Below are 7,833 nucleotides of genomic sequence, written 5' to 3' on the forward strand. Positions count from 1 at the left end.
AGTCAACCTCAAGTTGGGCCCAACCCAACCTTCTTTCCATCCCTTATAATCTCATATAACTTCTCAATCTCAATTTTCAAATTTTAACTTTCACTATATATTAATAATATGTTTATTAATATTTGAATCTTAATGTTTTTATTGGTTCTTTTAGTACAAAATTCAGAAAAAGAAGTGTTTGAAATGACTATAGTTTATTATGAATTATGACTTATGATATATCTTTTTAAGGGCAGATGTGGGGGAACTATCACGCATCTAAGCAAATCAATGTATGATATATCATATGTATAACATATATTTATATATGATATGTAGAGTTGAATTCAGGTGGGGTTAGAGTTGACCCCCAACCTAAAGTCAAGTCAAGTTCATGAATTTCAACCTTAACCCTAACCCAAGCATCAATGCGACCCAAGTTGCAACCGTAATCCCTAGGATCAAGGTTGGGCTTTGGTCCAGGTTCATTCAAATTTTGACAAAACCCTAACCAAAGCCCACCCAAGTTATAAACTTATACCCTCTCTACTTGGCAAAGCAATAGTGCAACACGTTATTTAATGGATTGTCGCTTTAAAAATGTCATTGACCTGACCTAGCTAGTCAAACCATTCTATTCAACAAATCTAAGAAAACTAATTAGGGTTTTTATTCTCTTTTGGGGTTTTCACTTTTTCTTGATTTCTTGATTTCTCTCAAAATTTTGAATTTCGAGGCAGTGTTTGGCATCATTGCCATTTTCTGAGAAAATTGTGCCACGTAAGCGCTACATCAGAAAAAATGATGCTTCAAAAAAATACCTCTTATTTGGTATTGATTTTCTAGAAAAAATGTTGCTTCAAACCACACCTTGGAAATCGTGAAAGTGTGGTATAAAGAAATGTCAAACTCAATGTTTTCCCAGAAAATAGCATGTTGCTGCTGCTAGCAGTGCAATGATGTTGCATTAATGTGGCATCATCTTATATGGGCAATGCTGAAAATAGTTCTACAACACCGATACCAATCAAAACTAGTGTTGTTTTCTTAGAAAAGAATCCATATGACAACACCGCTCCCAAAAAAAAGCATCATTTTCTGAGAAAACACGGCTTACAACTCAGACATGCTCAACACAGTTTTTATGAGAAAATGGTGTTGTGTTCCTAGCACCGATGCCAAACACCTACCAAATTGTCCCTCATATTTGATCCAAAATACTCCAACCTCCAAATCTAATTGCTCTTATCTTCTCTTCTTCAATCGTCTTTAGTGGCAATTGGCAACCTGCGATGTGATACCCATCTTGAAGCTTGAGTGGTGAGTAGGGGTGGCCACAAGTCTCGACTTGGTTTCAATCGAGTTTTGAGCCGAGCTCGAGCCAAATAAAGCTTGGCTCGTGAGGCTCGTGAGCTGAGCACGAATAGCTACATATATATAATAGAAAATTATAGAAAATAATATATATAATAAAAAATAAAATTTTATATATAATAATTAATTATTAAAATTCTTAATTTTTTAAATATCAAATAAAAAATATTTTTATACATACATTTTTTTTTATTTTTATAAAACATTTTTCTCAAATCAAGCCAAATAGGGGTGTAAATGGTATTCGAAAATTCAAATTCAAATTCAAGATTCGACATAATCGAATCGAATTCTGATTATTTGAATGTCATTGGCGGCCGAATCCGAATAAAATGTTTGTACCATTTAATTAATCAAATCAAATTAAAATAGGAGTTGATCTTATTCGATATTCAATTCGATAATATATTCTATGTATATATCGATATTAGTGATCCAGTTATATTTATATTCAGTAAATATATTAATATGTTATTTTGTTGGAGTACAAATGTACAATTAATGATGGCTTTTGAACATTTCTTTTATAATATTATTTTAATAATAAAGAATTAAATGAAGAAAGAGATGCTATGACTATTTTTTGGTTAAATAAAGTAACATTTTAATACTTATTATATTTTAATAATAAAAAACTGAATGGATACAGATGTTATGATGATTTTTGGAACAATTAAAATAATATTAAATTTAAAGTATTCTTATGGTTTAGTTAATTGACTAAGTGTATCCTTATTTGAAAATTGACTGATGCTACCTTATGTTTCTGAAAATAAACAAATTAATGAAAATGTCAAAAAAACTATTTTACCCTCTATAGATTACTCCCTTTCCTTCTCGTTTTATTCGCTGGAACTACTAGAACCGTTGAAACTGCTGGAACGATGGATGATGACCAGATATCATATCTAAATATCTCTCAAATCGCATATCTGGGTTCCTTGAGAGATATAAGTTCATTGTAGAGAATCTGAAAAATAGTGAGATCTGGGTTCCTAAATCCGATCTGGGTTCTTCTGATTTTTCAAGGACAGCACCGGCGACATCAGCAAAAGTCACCCATCTCCGGGGCCTCCTGAAATAACCCACTGAACTTGTCATTGGATGATTGGAGTGTGTCCAACGCGGCTTAGAAGTGCCAAATGGTGAATTGTCATTGGATGATTGGAGAACCAAATTCTCCTTCATTAAATACGTATATGTTTGTTCCTTTTTCCTTGTTTCCTAAGGAACCCCTCTATAGCTTCACATAAATAGTATGACTTTAAGACACCCTCTACTTTGCAATGCAACAAATTATTTGGACCTTCTATTAGAATTAGACATGTTCATGGGCTGGGCCGGGCCGGGCTTTTACTCTTCATAAACATGATTTTGTTAGGCCCGAGCCCGAGTCTGGCCCGACCAACAGGCCTACAATATGGGCCTGAGCCCAGCCCTAATAAAAAGCCCGAAGCCCAGGCCCAAGCCTGAAGCCCGAAGCCTGACCGAACAAAAGAAAGAACTCACCGCCAGTGACTATGTTTGTTGGTACTGAGTTCTTGTCTATGTGTGTGTGTGTGTGTGAGAGAGAGAGAGAGAGAGGATTCACCATCACTGTCGATGCTGAGTTCGCAGTGAGATGTGATTTTGACAGTGAAAAGTGGAGTAAGTTTGCATCTATAAGAGGAAGAGAGAGAGAGAGAGGGTTCACCAACGCCACTGGTGTTGAGTTCGCGGTGAGATACGATTTTGACAGTGAAAAGTGGAGTCAGTTCACATCTGAGAGAGAGATAGAGAGAAGACTCACCGTCGGTCTACCAGAGTTGTTGCGCTGGTGAATGTTCATCGGTTCTACAGCTGCTTGAGAGTGTGAGGAGGATGTGAAGAGAAGAGAGGTTCGGCACTAGGCAGTTCGACTAACTGGAAAAGTGGAAAGAGATGAATGAGAAGGGTTACTTAGGATATTAGGGTTTTTGGGTTTAGTCTATAGGTCAGACCGGGCCAGGCTCGAGCCGAGCTATTTTGGCAAATCCCAAGTCTGACTCGAATTTATTGCAGGTCAGGCTTTTTGGCCCGAGGTCAAGCCCACGGGCTCATTTGCATGTTCAAGCCCGTCCGGGGGTTGGGCCGGGCGGGGCCGTCAGGTCACCCGGCCCATGAATAGGTCTAATTAGGATCTATTTGTACATCGGTTTGGAAATGTTTTTCTATTCTGAAAATATCTATTAAAAAACGTCACATCACCCTTTCAAAAACAAAACCCTCTCCCGACATTATTTTCTTTCAAAAATAATAGAAACAAACAAAAAATTAAAGCAAAAATAAAGGAAAATAGAAGAAATAAAAATAAAAATAAAATACAATAACATAATGTACTTTTATTGTTTATTTCTTGTTTTTATAATTTCAAATCAGCATTCCGTTATTCCTTTAATTTTAATTATTTTGATCAAATAGACATTAAGATCAAAAATGTCATTTTGTACTTTGCTTTTAGAGACCCATTAATAACTAAAGCAGTTGCAAAGTAGAGGGTTGTCTTTAATGAGTTCGGATCTTCTACCCACGAGAATCTTGTTCATGTCTACCCACAACACACTACCCCCCGTGAATTGGGAACATCTTCCCCTGCATAATAATATAGAGAGGATGAGATGTTCTCCATGTGTGGCTGCGATAAATGTGGGTAAGGTTCTCGTGGGCAGGAGATCCATACTCGTCTTTAATGCACAAACTATTGTCTTAGTAAAAAGACCCATAAAAATATGATGAAATCTGATAGAATCTTAAATATTAATTACAAAGTCTTGATTTCATACACGACACCTACACAAACAGCCCTTTAACCTACAAATACTTCAACAGTAGAAAAAATATGTTTTCATCCATAGAGGGGACTCGAGCAATCTGAGTTGTGAAAATGGTAAAGTGCTTAACCTTATCTTGCTTCCTCATGGTGCTCGTCTTTGTCTCTTCAGGTTCGTTCTGCTAGCATCTGTGCTTCTCTTCTGCATTTCTTCTGTGATTCATTTCATCCAATTTCCTTTGCAAGGATTAAAATTTCTATACATATCAATACTTAATATAGGTTTCGGTACGTATCAATATAGCCGGTTTTTTTTATTGTATCGATATTTTAATCTTTTTATAAAATTTTATTTTAACAGAAAAAAAAACATTATTCAATTTAAATCTAGCATGGCCTTAGCCCTTCATCATTTATCTACATCTCTCAATGTTGCAGTAAATTGCATTGAACCAGTGAAAGGATGGCCTGTGAAAGAAAAAACACAAGAAGGATGCATATATTACTTTCCCGGCTGCGATAATTGTCATAAAGGACCAAAAGGACAATGTCTACAGCATCATCCCGACAAAAAACACTTCAAGAGTGTGAAATGTGTCACCACACCTCTCGGTGAGAAGCAATGCGCATGCACATACGACGATCCATGTTCTCTATAAACTGCATGTTCATCCTTCTTACAATAACATATACCCTAATATGTTAATAATAAGAGCTGAGGCTTGTGTATTACTTCTTCTATTGTCTTATTAAGGGCCTATTTGGTTTGTGAGAATAGTGATATGGAATTGGAATTGAAATGAGTTATTGTGATTCTAACTGTTTGTTTCAAGGCTTTTAAAATCAGATCAGATATGGAACTGTTTTAAAGACCAATTCCTGGTTTGAATTGTCCAATCGTTCGAATTGTTTTAGGAACCAGTTCTTGGGTCATATGGTCCAATTGTCTAATTCAAACAAACAGCCTGTTTTGACTTTAAAAAATAATAAAAAACAGCCAAAAAACAATATATGTGCCGACAGGTCAACTGCCCAAGTAAGCAGGTTTCTGACCAAATCGATGGTTGTTTGCCAAAAAACAATTTTAGGGTGAAACGAAAACGATTACCTGACTGATTCCCGAGTTTTCCAATCCGATCATCTGGTCTAGTCTAGTTTTAAAAACCACAATTTAATTGGATGGAAATAAAATCCTATTCCCGTTCTTAATAGAATAGCCATCCCCTTCCCCTTCTTTGTGAATGAAATCCCACTCAAAGTGATTCCGATATTCATGTTAATTTTTGTCTGAACCAAATAAACTATGAAAATAGACTATACCGAGGGATTGCAATTCGTATTGAAATTGTGAATAGTTTAAGTCTCTTTCTACATTACTCATTTAGAAATGATAATTCATAACTGTCGATCGACTATGAATAATAGTAATTCGTAACTGTCGACTATGAACCATTCGTAGTTAAATTACGCTTTAATGTATGATGGCCCCATGTTTTGGAAAGCTTATTTTGAAGCATTTGTTGGAATATGTGATTATTTCAATCGGGTTTCATAACAATAAGCATTCATTGGTGTTTGATAAATAAATCCGAATAAATGATTATTCATGGAAATAAATCCATTTTGAAAGAAAAAGGGTTCGAGTATGATATGAGTGGGTTTTAAGCATTTATTGCTTTCTGATATGTCTTAATCCACCCCATATTTTCAAAAAAACATGTACTACCCTCCATTTGAAAAAAGTTTCACCAAACAAATAAGCATTTACTAATTAATAAGCACTCCAAAACATGGGCTAACTCTTCTGCAATTTGAACTATTTTCTTTCCGATGTTGTCACCACGAAAAGAGTCCCACAAAAGCAGAAGGGATGTTCTCAATCCCATGCGAGATGTCCTCAAGAGAGTAAATTTCGCTATTGCGGAAATGCTCGGAAGTTGTCGAGATGAAATTAGCAAACATGTGCAGGAAATCAACGAGTAGGAAGCCTTGGATAGTAATTCTCTTTCTAAATTATGTCTATCAAGGTTTTTAAAATTGGACCAGACAAGGAACCGTTCTGGGTCTGGTTCTCAGATCAAACGGTCCAACCATTCAGGCTGGACAAATTAAATGGTCCACTCTGACAAAAAAAAACAGTCAAAAACCATTGTCTAGGTCAATAGTTTGGTCATCCGGGTCAGTGATTTGTTGACCAAATCAATGGTTTTGGCTAAAAAACGGTTTTGAGGTGAAACGGAACCAATCAGATGATGATTCTCAATTTTCCAGTCTGACCATCCAGCCCGGTTTTGAACACTGATGTCCAACTTAACTCGCTTCTCACTCACAACACCAGTATATTCAGAAATTACTCCGCACACTACGATTCAAATTCGCATCTATGCCCCACAGCATATCCAAATCATGTATTGGGAACATCTCCACTAACAACTTTGAGAGATGTTACTAATGCATGCTGAGATGTACATGTGGGCGTTTGTGGGGCGCACATTTGATCTCCAGCAATTCTTCCGAAGTTGTTCATGTTGGCAATTGCAGGCTCCAACATCTCTCCCCCCACATTATCGAAGTATATATCGATCCCATCAGGGAAGTCCCTACTGATACCAACAAGATTAAACCATTAACTGTTAATTATTAGTCATTAATAAGTTTTTCATTTGATATAGAAGAGAAAGACAAAAGTGGTATTGTAATTCAGGCATCTCATTGCAACCTTTCAAGAGTTGTCTTCAGATCAGGTTCCAATTCCTTATAGTTGAATGCATCATCAAAAACTAATTTTTTTTTAAGCAGATCCACCTGCAACTAGCTAATAAGAAACTGTCAATAAACAAGTAAAGTGAGGTCTTAGAGGAAATGGTTTACATACTAAAACAAGGATAAACCACCGAGAATCCTTGATACTAGCAGGTAAATTCATGAACGCATGGATTGAGTAGAAGTTTGGTTACATTTGGATTTAGGGTATAGGGGCGAATTTTTTTCATTCCAGCTAGCTCATATATATGTGTATGTGTTATTTTATGTTATATCTTATATATAATATTATAATATGACACTTATTTCAGCCCGGTCCATGATGACCCCTAATTCAGGGCTGTAAATCAGTTGGCTAAATTTTAACATCAGGCTTGGGCTGGGGTTCAGGCCGCATTGAAAATTTATCAAACTCCCACCAATCTTACCCAAGTTTCGCCCCCATTTGGGTTTTGTCGTTTGACATCACTTGGGTCTTAGGTAGGGTCCATTTTAGGGTTTAGTCTTGGTTTGGCCCTAAACCTAATTCCAAGGTTCAAAATTTACGGGCGTATTGTATCATATCGGGAGCTCTCTAATACCCCAATAAGCAATATTTCAGATTTTGAGCGCTTTCAGGAGGTAGCCATTCCTAAAGCCAACCCCTTGAAGCAATTTTAGTAAAAAAAAAAAAAAAAACTAAAAAAAATATCAAGTATCAAAACACCCAATATACCTAGTGGTGTGTATGGGGTGTTTCCATACTTTGAACCTTGCTTAACCCAATCTATCAATCTAGTTAGCCAAAAAGAAGTTAAGAAGGTCAATGAGAAATTTAAAGAGGAAATTTGGGATTTAATGGGAGAGGGAATATTTTACAAACATTGACTATTAGAAAGAGAGATCTTCTTGGTCTCTCCGGTGGCTTGTGCGTAATCTGGGCTGATCAT

General features: G+C 36.1%; 1 long non-coding RNA gene across 1 annotated transcript; it reads left to right on the top strand.

The window, feature by feature from the left end:
* Positions 1-4,218: 4,218 nt before the first annotated feature.
* On the top strand, positions 4,219-4,960 carry LOC148842924 (uncharacterized). Its single transcript, XR_016103031.1, has 2 exons — positions 4,219-4,313; positions 4,580-4,960. It is a non-coding gene; the product is annotated as an uncharacterized LOC148842924 (long non-coding RNA).
* Positions 4,961-7,833: the final 2,873 nt, after the last annotated feature.

This window comes from Nelumbo lutea, chromosome 8 (genome assembly GCF_056320005.1).
Source record: "Nelumbo lutea isolate HS-2025 chromosome 8, American lotus-T2T, whole genome shotgun sequence".
NCBI classification, from domain to species: Eukaryota; Viridiplantae; Streptophyta; class Magnoliopsida; order Proteales; family Nelumbonaceae; genus Nelumbo; species Nelumbo lutea.